Consider the following 11063-nt stretch of genomic DNA (forward strand, 5'->3'; position numbering starts at 1 on the left):
AAGCCGCGGAGTATTGCATGTTAGTTACTATGGCGGGCAAAGCAAATCCTTCAGTATAAATGATCCATTCATACTGATCAAGAGGCAGGATTTAATTTGGAGAGGATGTTCTTGTTTGTACTGCTGAAATGCTTGTGTTTTCAGTGTGGGATCATATCTGTAAACTACATCTGTTGCAGTGAGAGAATTAGCCCATTGTATCCATCTTTTGCGCTTGGAATGCTTGCTTTTGGTAACAGCCTCTAAGGTTGGTACTGGAGTCACAACATTTATGCGTTTCCCCTGTGCTAGTGCTCTTCCTCTCACAACATCAGTTTGTACTGCTTTCAGTATCTTTTCCATTGATGTAAAACGCATTTCATAGTTTGTGTACAAATGTGATTTGTATCTAATGGGTACAGTTTCTGTGAGGTGATTCAGCATCCCTCCCTACATTATTGCAGTAAAGTGCGGGAGATAGCGTTAATGCCCACTCCTGTCCTTATGAATATTTAAGCGACTCTGGAAAGAGTTTGGAGAAAGCTGGTAAAACGACATCTTCCACCTTAGGGCACTCCATACTGAACTAATGTCTTTCAGCCAAAAGAATGTTGTATCCATATGTCAGGTTCTTCCAAAAGAGGCCTTTCACTTTCCTGGATATGTTCCCCTCCATTTGGAGCGTAATTTGGTATACATTTTGAGGGACACTTACCTTTATATCCGGTGTCTCCACTGTTATATGTTCATTCAACGATGCTGTCACCAGAAATTCCATCAGGTTCTGGCGAGCTGTTGTTACTTCTGCTGTGCTGTCTAGCATTGTCAGAGCCCTTTCCCCATTTAGAAGCAGAGTCCTCAGAAGCTTGGGCATTTCCATTTTTAAGGCCAGCTTCCTTCTTCTTTTTGAGGTTTAGTTGTGTGTTTATCTTCTAGTTTTTATTTGTAGTCTGAGGTGTGATGTGTCTCTTTTTTTGGCTTGACTTGCTCTTCTGATCTATATTCTGGCTGCCCTTCCCTTTCCGAGACTTTTGATGAACTCTGAAAGGATCCTGCGTCAGTATCCTGATACCTGTTAGGTTTTTTGATATTATCACAGTGTCTAAGATTGTATCTTTTTTCAGAGGGCTCCTTTTGAGGAGACTCACCCCGGCGATCATGGTGCATTTTGCCTATTATTTTTTGATTGTTTGTTATCCCATTTTTTTACATAAGACTCGAGTGCTGGCTTTGAGTTATTCTTTTCAAAATTATACGCTACTTCTGTATTCCCAGGTCTGGCTCCCAAGTTATAATATAACATAACATATGTATTAGTAAAGTGCATGTTCACCTGTAGGTATCTTGGTGCTGAATAACAGATGTTTATTGTTACCCAACTCAACTGTACTCATTTTATTGACCTCAGATGGATGAAAAGCTGAGTGGGCCTGCTCAGATTTGACACTACTGGCCATGAGGTCAAACACAGGCCCCTGCAATGGACACATTAGTCCACTGACCCACCAAATCTCTAGCCAGCGAAGCAAAGCTTTCTTCGATAATCTTAGGTAGTTCTCGCTCCTGTTGTGCAGGAGTAAATTCTCTCAGGCGTTGGTGTATAGCCACTGCTGCTGCCTTCCCTTTTCTGTTACCTAACATAACTGCTGATACCCGGGCAAATTGCCCATCAGTTTCATCCCCAAGTTCAGGGTAGGTTCTGCCCCATACTCATTCTGTATTTGTTTCAATACATTTGGTGAAACTGCTATTAAGGGGATACCATGAGTTCTGGTATAAACAGCAGCGAAAACTGTATCCCAAGTGGTACTGTTATGTTTCATAGGGTACCCTAATATAGGCTTGAGTAATCCCATAACCCTTCACCTACATTTACCATACCATTAAACTATATAACAGGCTTTGGTATTGACATTTTACCTAGTTAAGCGCTACATAAATGTTGTGTGGTTTTCCCCAAAACCTCATTAATTATGTGTGAAGATTCTCAGAAACACAACAGGATTACCATCTTCTGCATTATAACTATGTATAAGAGTCATCCCTTCCGTCATCCTCCGCCGACATGACACAGCAAGGTAGAGTCACCTGAGGGTACCTTTTGGGTATATATACATCATATCTTTGCCAAGTCAGGCAGAGGAGAAAGACTTCCATGCTGACCCACTGATGCAAGACGCTGAGGTTCCTGCATGCAGACACTTAGGCTCGCAGTGGTCTGACATCCCTTGCAGGGTGTCCATCTCGAGACCAAGACAGGGTCCCACAGTCTCTTACTCTAGGTAATTGGCTTCAGCCTAGGTGGACTCTTGGCTCTACACCTACATACATGCTAGGTACACTTAGGTACATTTAGTTAGGATTGCATCATAGGAGTACCATGATTACTGTCATGTACTTATATGCTTGCAAATATTCATTTTTTAGCACTATGGTAGAAATCTACCATCCATTTACTCTGTTGGTGCTTATAATCGTTTTTAGCTGCTTCTGTCTTATTGTTGTTTCAGCACACCTATTTTACACTAGAATGATGCTGGTTAAATAAATACATATTGAAAAAAGTCCCCACCGTTTATTCTGTGTATCTCTCTGAGACAAAGCGAGCAATAGTGACTGAGCAAAAAGTACTGTACTGTTTCCACGATCCCTGATGAGACAGAGTTGTCATGTTTGATAGTTGCCAGGAATTATTCTCTCCTTGGTAAGAGGAGTTTACAGTGGCTCTGTGAGCTAGCTAGGTATACTAGGTATACAGGCATACTGGGTGGGGTTGTCTGGAATCAATCTAGATACCAATCCCAGAGTCTATGTTGTCTAAACACGCAGATCCTATGTAGGTTTATAGAAAATAATCGACATGGCGCCGCTAACGTTGGCTTGGTTCCTATTTAATTGTCAAATCTGAGTAGTTCAGTCGTGCTTTCTCAGAGACCCCTACTCACATTTACCCAGAGATGTCTGGGTGGGAAGGGAAAAGTCTGCCACAGTTGATTAGGCAAATTATATGTATTGACTGTAGGTTTTTTCAAGCTCGAAGGACAAATAATTCCCTATTGTGCGTAAAACCTTATCTCAGTTTCCTTGAAACTTTTTTAACAATGACTGAAGAAGACGATGCTGCAGCGATATTATGAATGAATGCAGCAAGGGAGGAAGAGCAGGAAGGAGCACTAAACATTTCAGAAAATGTTAGAACTACCCTTACTTTAAAACTAGCAGACTATGAACTCACAGCTAGTGGTGGGACAGTAACTTTCGTGACCAAGGCACACGAGTTCTACAGAACAGAGGTATTATATTGATGGATCAAATTCCGACCACCAGATGCGCGCACAAACACATTTAATTTTATACTGAAGATGAAATACCAGAGGAATATTGTCCATACAAGTACATTGAAGTTCTGCTCACCTACCAGGAGCACATAAACTGGTTTAAAGGCGCCCTCCCACACACAAAAGATAAAGTAAGACTCAGTCTGCTCAGTAGAGATGGAGCAACTTGGTCGATCCTAGCGGCTTACACACCACATCCAGACATTGACACAATGGCGGTAGCAGACCCGTCCACTACACAAATAAATTATAAAACTTTACAGAAATATGACACAATGAGTGATGAGAACACTCACACTTAACCCAACAAGGGCTACTACAGCAGGACAAATTCAGGGGTCTGCAAATCAAATAACTCCACAAACGCTAAACGCAGTTATGGGTAAAATGCCCACTAGACGTGAGCATATGCCATTCTGAATAGCTCTGAAAATCACACAGTTAGAGGCAGTGTATCCACACACAAGCCCTTAAGAAAAACACAGAATGCTAACAATCTGCTTGCCATTAGGGATGGCTCCCCAGATAGAGGAGTGTACCTCTTGGGGTACAGTGTTTGCTGCCATATATGCCAGAACTCATGGTATCCCTTCAACAGCAGTGATACCAGATGCATTAAGGCAAATACAGAAGGAGTATGGAGCTGAACCTGCTCTGAACTAAGAGATGAAATTGCTAGGAAATGTTGCCTAGGTATCAACTATTACATTAGCAAACATAAAAGGGGAGGCAGAAACAGTGGCAATATGCCAACACCTGAGGGACTTCACTACTTTACAACAGGACCGTGAGTTACCTACAATTATCGAAGACACATATGCTGAAATAGGTAGAGATAATTTGGGAGCTAGAGCAACAAAACCTCAACTTATGGGTGGCCCTTAAAAAAAGGACAACACCAAACAAGCACCTGATTCTTCCAAGAAGAAATGGGACAATAAAAAACAAAAGACTAGAGAGAATAGGTCATAATCCATGGGTGAGTCTCCTCAACAGGAGCCCTCCGAAAGAAGGTACAACCTTAGGAATCGTGATAACTTTAAAATAACTGACAGGTATCAGGATGCTGATAAACATTCCTCTCATTCCTTTCAGGGTTCATCAAAAACTCTGAGACGGAAGGACAGTCAAAACACAGACAAGAAGAACGGACAAAGTCCAGATCACCCAGCGTACTTGGGACTATAATATCAAAAAAGAAGATAAATAAAAAATGTATTTAAAATGAAGAAGGTAGCAGGTCTTAAAGGTAGACGTGCCGAGAATTCTGAGGAACCAACTTCCCGAAAGGGGAATGGGCTTAACAATACCAGACAGCGAGGAAGAAGTGAAAGGTACACGTGAACACCCAATTTCTATGGAGTGGGCGCACTAGAACTCTATGACTTTTTGGATTGTCACAAACCGGATTTGTTATTCTTGACTGAAACCTGGTTCTGTCCTGATTCCCTTCCTAACATCCTTGCATCACTTCCCTCCACTTACTATGCCTTACGGGCCGATCGACCGCCGGGCAGGGTAGGCGGAGGAGCTGCTCTGATCGTCCAGTCGGACTTCCATTTCCAAATTCTCTCCTGTCCGGTTATCAAGGGAACTGAGTGCTTGGTGATGCGCTCAGCGTCTTTTCAAACCCCCATTACTTGCGTCCTTGTTTACCGCCCCCCTGGCTCCGCTCCTCACTTCTTAACTGAGTTTGAGGAGCTACTGGCCACGTTAACAGTCACCAACTCCTCTGTTTTGGTCCTTGGTGACTTTAACTTTTGGCCCTCTGATCCCGCAGAAGATGCAGCATCTAGGAATTTTACAGATTCCCTCCTTAGCCTTAACTTTATCTCTCACGTATCCGGTCCCACTCACTCAAAGGGCCACGTCCTAGATCAAATCTGGTCATTGAATATTCTGGTCTCCCCCCCCATCATTACACCATGTTTGTGGTCCGATCACTTCTTGATCTCGTTCACTTTAGACCTTCACCGACCCAAACGCCCAGCCCTTTCCAGGAACATCTAGGCCCGCAACTGGAACAAGGCCGATATTCCTGCCCATTGCCTCACTCTTCAAAATTCCCACCCGGCCCTGGAGGAACTCTCCCCGTCATCGCAGGTCACCACTATTAATGATTGGCTATCCAGATCCTGCAATCAGGTAGCTCCCCTGAAACGCGTTGCGGTGAAACGCGCCCACAACGTAAATAAATGGTTCACTGATGAACTCAAGGGAAAGAAACTAGCTGCCCGCCAGGCCGAACGCGCATGGAGCCGCTCTTACTGCCCAATCTTAAAAGCCCAGTACTCACTTCTGCTTAATGCATATAAAAAGGCAATCCTCTCAGCCAAGACTGACTACTTCTCCGACACAATACTCTCATCAGGAAACCAGTCCATAGAAATTTTCTCCACCGTACATGAGCTGGCCCTGTCAGACAGAACCTCCCTAAAACCTTCCCCTTCCCAAGCCCTCTGTGACTCCCTAAACAACTACTTTATGGAGAAAATTGAAGCCATCAAAGCCAATATACCCCCACCCCCCTCCGGCTCCTGAACCCCCTCCCAATAGGTTCTATCTAGACCACATCCCTCAACTGACTAGAGAGACGTTATCTTCTCTAGCGGTAAAAGTCAAATCTGGCTCCCCTTCAGATGCTTGTCCAGCGCCCATCCTGAGAGAAATCTTCTGGCCCTGCCCTTCTCCCCCCTTGACATTCCTGAATGACTCACTTGAGATTGGTACAGTCCCAAAGCCTCACAAATCAGCCATAATCATCCCCCTTCTGAAAAAACCTGGTGCTGACCCTGCTTCCCTGACTAATTACCGTCCCATTTCCCTTCTCCCTTACCTGGGAAAAATCCTGGAGTGCCACGTCGCCACCGTCCTCAGCTCTTTTGTGGAGGACAGTGGCTACCTGGCCTCCTGTCAGGCTGGATTCCGCCCTCGCCACTCTACCGAGAAGGTTGTGGTTTCGGTCCTGGACAGCCTCAGGGAGGGAATGGACGGGGGCCATCCTCAGGCCTTGGTCCTTCTTGATCTGTCCGCTGCCTTTGACACGGTTGACCACTCCATCCTTCTCACCCGTGTCAGGGCAGCGGGCATCAGGGGGCCTCCCCTGGCTTGGCTCACCTCCTTCCTGAGGGACCGTACCCAGGCCGTCCATCTAGAAGGGTTTTCCTCTCCCCCACGTAAGGTGAAGTGCGGTGTTCCCCAAGGTTCTTCCCTCTCTCCTCTTCTATTCAATCTCTATATTCTCCCCCTTATTTCTGCTCTACAACAACTGGAGGTCACCGTCTTCAATTACGCGGATGACCTCCAGTTGATTTTTAACCTTTCACACTCTCCTGAATCTATCTCTAATTTCCAATCAATCATGATTTTCATCAGGGACTGGATGAACTTCAACCACCTCAAAGTCAACCCAGACAAAATTGAGCTGGCTTTGACTGGTGGTGCATCCAGTCCCTGGACTTCTATGTTTTGGCCCCCTTCACTTGGTTCCCCCCTTCACCTTCTCATTCTGTTAAAACACTTGGGATCACGTTAAATCAAAATCTAACTTTGCACTCTCAGATCAGTATGGTGGTGTCCTCCTGCTTTTTCACTCTTCGTACTATCAGGAAAATCTCTAGATTCTTCTCTCTTCCCGCTCTCAAACTCATCATGATGGCAATGGTCTTATCACGGCTGGACTACGGTAACATCCTGTACAATGGCGTCCCAGCCTATGCTCTTCGACGGCTACAGCTGGTACAGAACCAAGTGGCACGCCTCATTTATGGCCTCCCTAAATTCCATCATGCCACCCCTGTACTAAAGAACTTGCACTTGTTGCCCATTAGGGAGAGGGCTCTTTTCAAACTGGGTTGCACTGCGTTCCAGGCCCGAGCTGGAACTGCCCGAGCCTTCATAAATTCGGCAATCTCCAGCTATACACCAGTTAGAGAGCTCCGCTCCTCTTCTCAGTCCCTTCTTTCTGTCCCTCGCTTCAGGAAGATGAGGATGGGGGGGTGAAGTTTGCGGTCCTTGGCCCTACTTTCTGGAACTCCCTCCCCCCCAACGTTCGTTCTATCCCACTTTACCCTGATTTCCGTAAGGCCTTAAAAACCTATCTCTTCCTGCAGGCATTCCCAGCCTAGTCCTCCCATAGCTGCCATTTGGGTTCTAAAAGTCCTTAGCGCCAAGAAACCGCTAGGTAAAAGCACGCTTTATAAGTGTTTTTAAATTAAAATTCAAATTATTAATCCAATTCAAACAAGAGACTACAGCAGGAGAGACACCGGAGACAACACAGCCCCCGCCCTGCGACTCTTCTCAACCCCCCAGGTCACAAGCCCCAATACCGACCAAGTGATGCCCCGATGGGAAGATAGAATAGGTTAGGCAGTTAGTACCACCGAGACTGTTGTCTGCCCCCATGGCAGATCCTTCCCCCCCTCCCGGGTTACACTCAACCCACAGCTCAAACCAGTAGCCAGCTCACGCACCGCCCGCCGCAACCACTTGTCCTCGTCTGCCGCTCGTGCTTCCCCTCCCCTCCCTTTCTGGGAGACGTTTGTTCCCACGGTTTCCAGTTATGTTCCTGTCGGCGGTTTGGAAGCCGACTTATTCATAGAGTACTAATGATCAGACACATAGCAAGGGGTAGCACAAACAGACAGAGGGGAGGAAGCTACACCAGTCCTCACCACCATTTTTTTTGTAAATATCTTTTTATTGCAGCAAAATCAGAAAGGCATACAGTGGATTTAATCCATTCCCCTTGGAGCTCAGTGAAAGCGCCGCTCCCTCACCCTTGTATCACACAGCCATTTAGCTCACACCCCGGAGGTCGAGCGGCAAAGTCACGGGTATAATGAAACTTCGCTGGAGCTTTCTGAATATGGCTGTAGCCACCATGTGGGTGGGAAATGGCAGAGCTGCTTTTTGGGTCCTATCACTCCCTCTACCATGTCCCAAGTCCAGTTTGAACCAAGAGTCACTGTACACCCTCCTTGCATAAACCCCCCCCTCCCCCGTAACACCCTCATCCCCACCTACCCCGCCACCCTCGTCTAGGATCCCCCCTGACCACCCCCTACCCTTGCCCGGACCCCCCACCCCCCCAGGCGTGCCAGAGTATCACCAACCGAGCTCTCTACCCCTCCACCAAGATCAGATCCGAAGCATGACTCCAGGATTCATCAGCAAACATTCGTATATCATCACATTGGAACGCAAGGGCAGTGAAGCAGCAAAGTGGGCCTAAGCCGTCCCCCCGTCAGGCGGGTGCCCCGCCGGAGCCGGACTATGCACCGGGGAGTCCTCCTCTTCCACGTCCAGGAGCATGAGATCTAGGACCAGCCCCTCCCACGCCCTGGCTCTCTCCAGTGCCATGTCATTGTCTATCCTGAGCGCGGCCTGCAGGCGAAGCTCACCCTCACATCTGGCCCATTTTAGCAGCTCAGCCTTCCAGCGCTCTACCACGGGGCCCCGGGACGCCTTCCATTGGGACGTAATGGCCCGCTTCGCCAGGAGGAGCCCCAAGTCCAGAAACTTGCTAGTGACTTTATTCTTTGATGTGTGTGGGAACCAGTGTAGTATGCAATGTGCCATGGTGAGTTGCAGGTCTCTCTCCGTCACCTCCCTCAGAACCTCCACTACTTCCTCCCAAAAGGGCCCCAGCTCAGGACAGGACCAGAACATGTGTTGGAAGTCGGCGGGATCCGCCGGGCAACGTGGACAGGACGCCGGGTGTGCCGGGAAGTATTTATGTAATTTATCAGGGGTCAGGTATGCCCTATGTAGGACATAAAAGTGCACCAGCTGGAACCTTGCGTTGCGCGTGCCATTCCGGGCCCCCTCCAGTATACCATTCCAGGCCTCCTCAGGGATCTCAGTCGCCAAATCGGCTTCCCATTTCGCCTTCAAGGCCAGCAGGGGAGCGGTGGACTCCGAGACCATGCGTCGAGACAGGCACGTGACAGCCTTGACCGTCCCCGCCATCATCACGACGTACTGACAGCCCAGGGACAATGGCGGCTCTGACATGCCCGCCCCCCAGTGTTTGCGGATCGCCGCCGTTAAAGCCGCATGGAGGAGGAAGTCTCCACCCGCCAGCTCAAAACGGTCCTGCAGGAGGTCGAAGGGCAACATCACCCCGTTTTCGTACAGATCACCCATGGATGACAGCCCCTGCTGATCCCAACCGTCCAGCCCGTGCCACGAGCCCCAATGCGGAAGCGCCCCGCAGAGTCTAAGTGGGATCTCAGGTGCGTACGGAACCGTAACACTGCATCTCCGGCGATATCTGTTCCAGCATTTCCGGGCCGTCGCAAACTCCTGAGGGAGGTGGAAATCCCCCATCGGAAGTCCCAGGACAATCCGGGACAACACCTGGACCGGACCCGCCGGCTCTCCCGATCCGTCCGCCTCTCTCCTGGCCCGCGCCACCCACTGTGTCAGCCACTGCAGCTGCGCCGTCAAGTAGTAGAGCTCATAGTCCGGCACTGCTAGACCTCCGTCCGCCCTTGGGCGGAGAAGTGTGGCATAGGCCACCCTGCGCCTGCCCGCCCCCCACAGGAAGCCGATGACCATCGATCGCAGCCGTCGAAAGTAGCTCGCCGGGATCCAGATTGGGAGGGTCCCGAAGAAGTAAAGCAGCCGCGGCAGGGTTACCAACTTGAGTAGCGCCACCCGTCCCATGAGTGACAATGGGAGCGTGCTCCAAAAGTCGAAGTTCCCTTTAGTGTGCCTGATCGCCGTACCGATATTCCCCTCAAGGATATCGGCTCTGTCATGGAAGATCGAGGTGCCAAGGTATCGCAGGCCCTCCGTAGTTTGCGGGCATGCTCTCCGTGGGCGGGCCGGGAATAGGTGGGACTTCGCCCAGTTCACTCGGAGGCCCGAGATTGCACTCAGCGATTGCAGGAGAGTCTTAGCTCCACGCAGGGAGTCCGTCGAGTCCGCCAGGAACATCAGCAGATCATCTGCGTATAGTGCGATGTGGTGTACTTGGCCATAGACGCCCAGTCCCCGATACGCCCGGCCCAGCCGGGCCCGCGCCGCAAGGGGCTCGACAGCCAAGGCAAACAGCAAGGGGGAAAGAGGGCAACCCTGACGGGTGCCCCTGCCCACCCCGCACATCTCAGAGATGACCCTCCCCGTCCTGACCCTCGCCGTCGCGTTCGTATAGAGCAGTCTCGTCCAATCTACGAAGCCTTCGCCAAGGCCCAACGCTCGTAGAACATGGAAGAGATAAGGCCATTCCAGGCTGTCGAAGGCCTTCTCCATGTCGACAGCAAACACCACTGCCTCGTCGCCGTCATAGGTGTCGGCCTCTAGTATATGCAGGAGTCGCCGCACATTAAGCGCCGTATTGTGGGCCGGGATAAAACCCGATTGATCCGCATGTACCAGCATGGGCATGTGGGGGAGCAGACGCATCGCCAAGATCTTGCTCAGAATCTTGTAGTCCAGGTTGAGCATGGACAGTGGGCGGTACGCCGATCTGTCCCATGGCTGCTTACCCGGCTTCAGTAGGGGGACAATCAGCGCCTCTCTCGTGGTCGCAGGGAGACAGCCCAGCCGCTTCGACTCGTTGTACAGCCATGTCAGCCGGGGCGCTAGGAGATCCGCATAGGTGAGATAGAATTCCGTAGGGAATCCATCGGTGCCCGGCGTCTTATTCCTCGCCATGCTCTTGATGGCGACCCGCACCTCTCTCTCCTCGATCTTGTCCCCGAGCCGTTTCGCGACCTCCTCTTCCAGTTCCGGCAG

Source organism: Lissotriton vulgaris, chromosome 4_1, assembly GCF_964263255.1.
Source record: "Lissotriton vulgaris chromosome 4_1, aLisVul1.2, whole genome shotgun sequence".
Lineage (NCBI taxonomy): Eukaryota > Metazoa > Chordata > Amphibia > Caudata > Salamandridae > Lissotriton > Lissotriton vulgaris.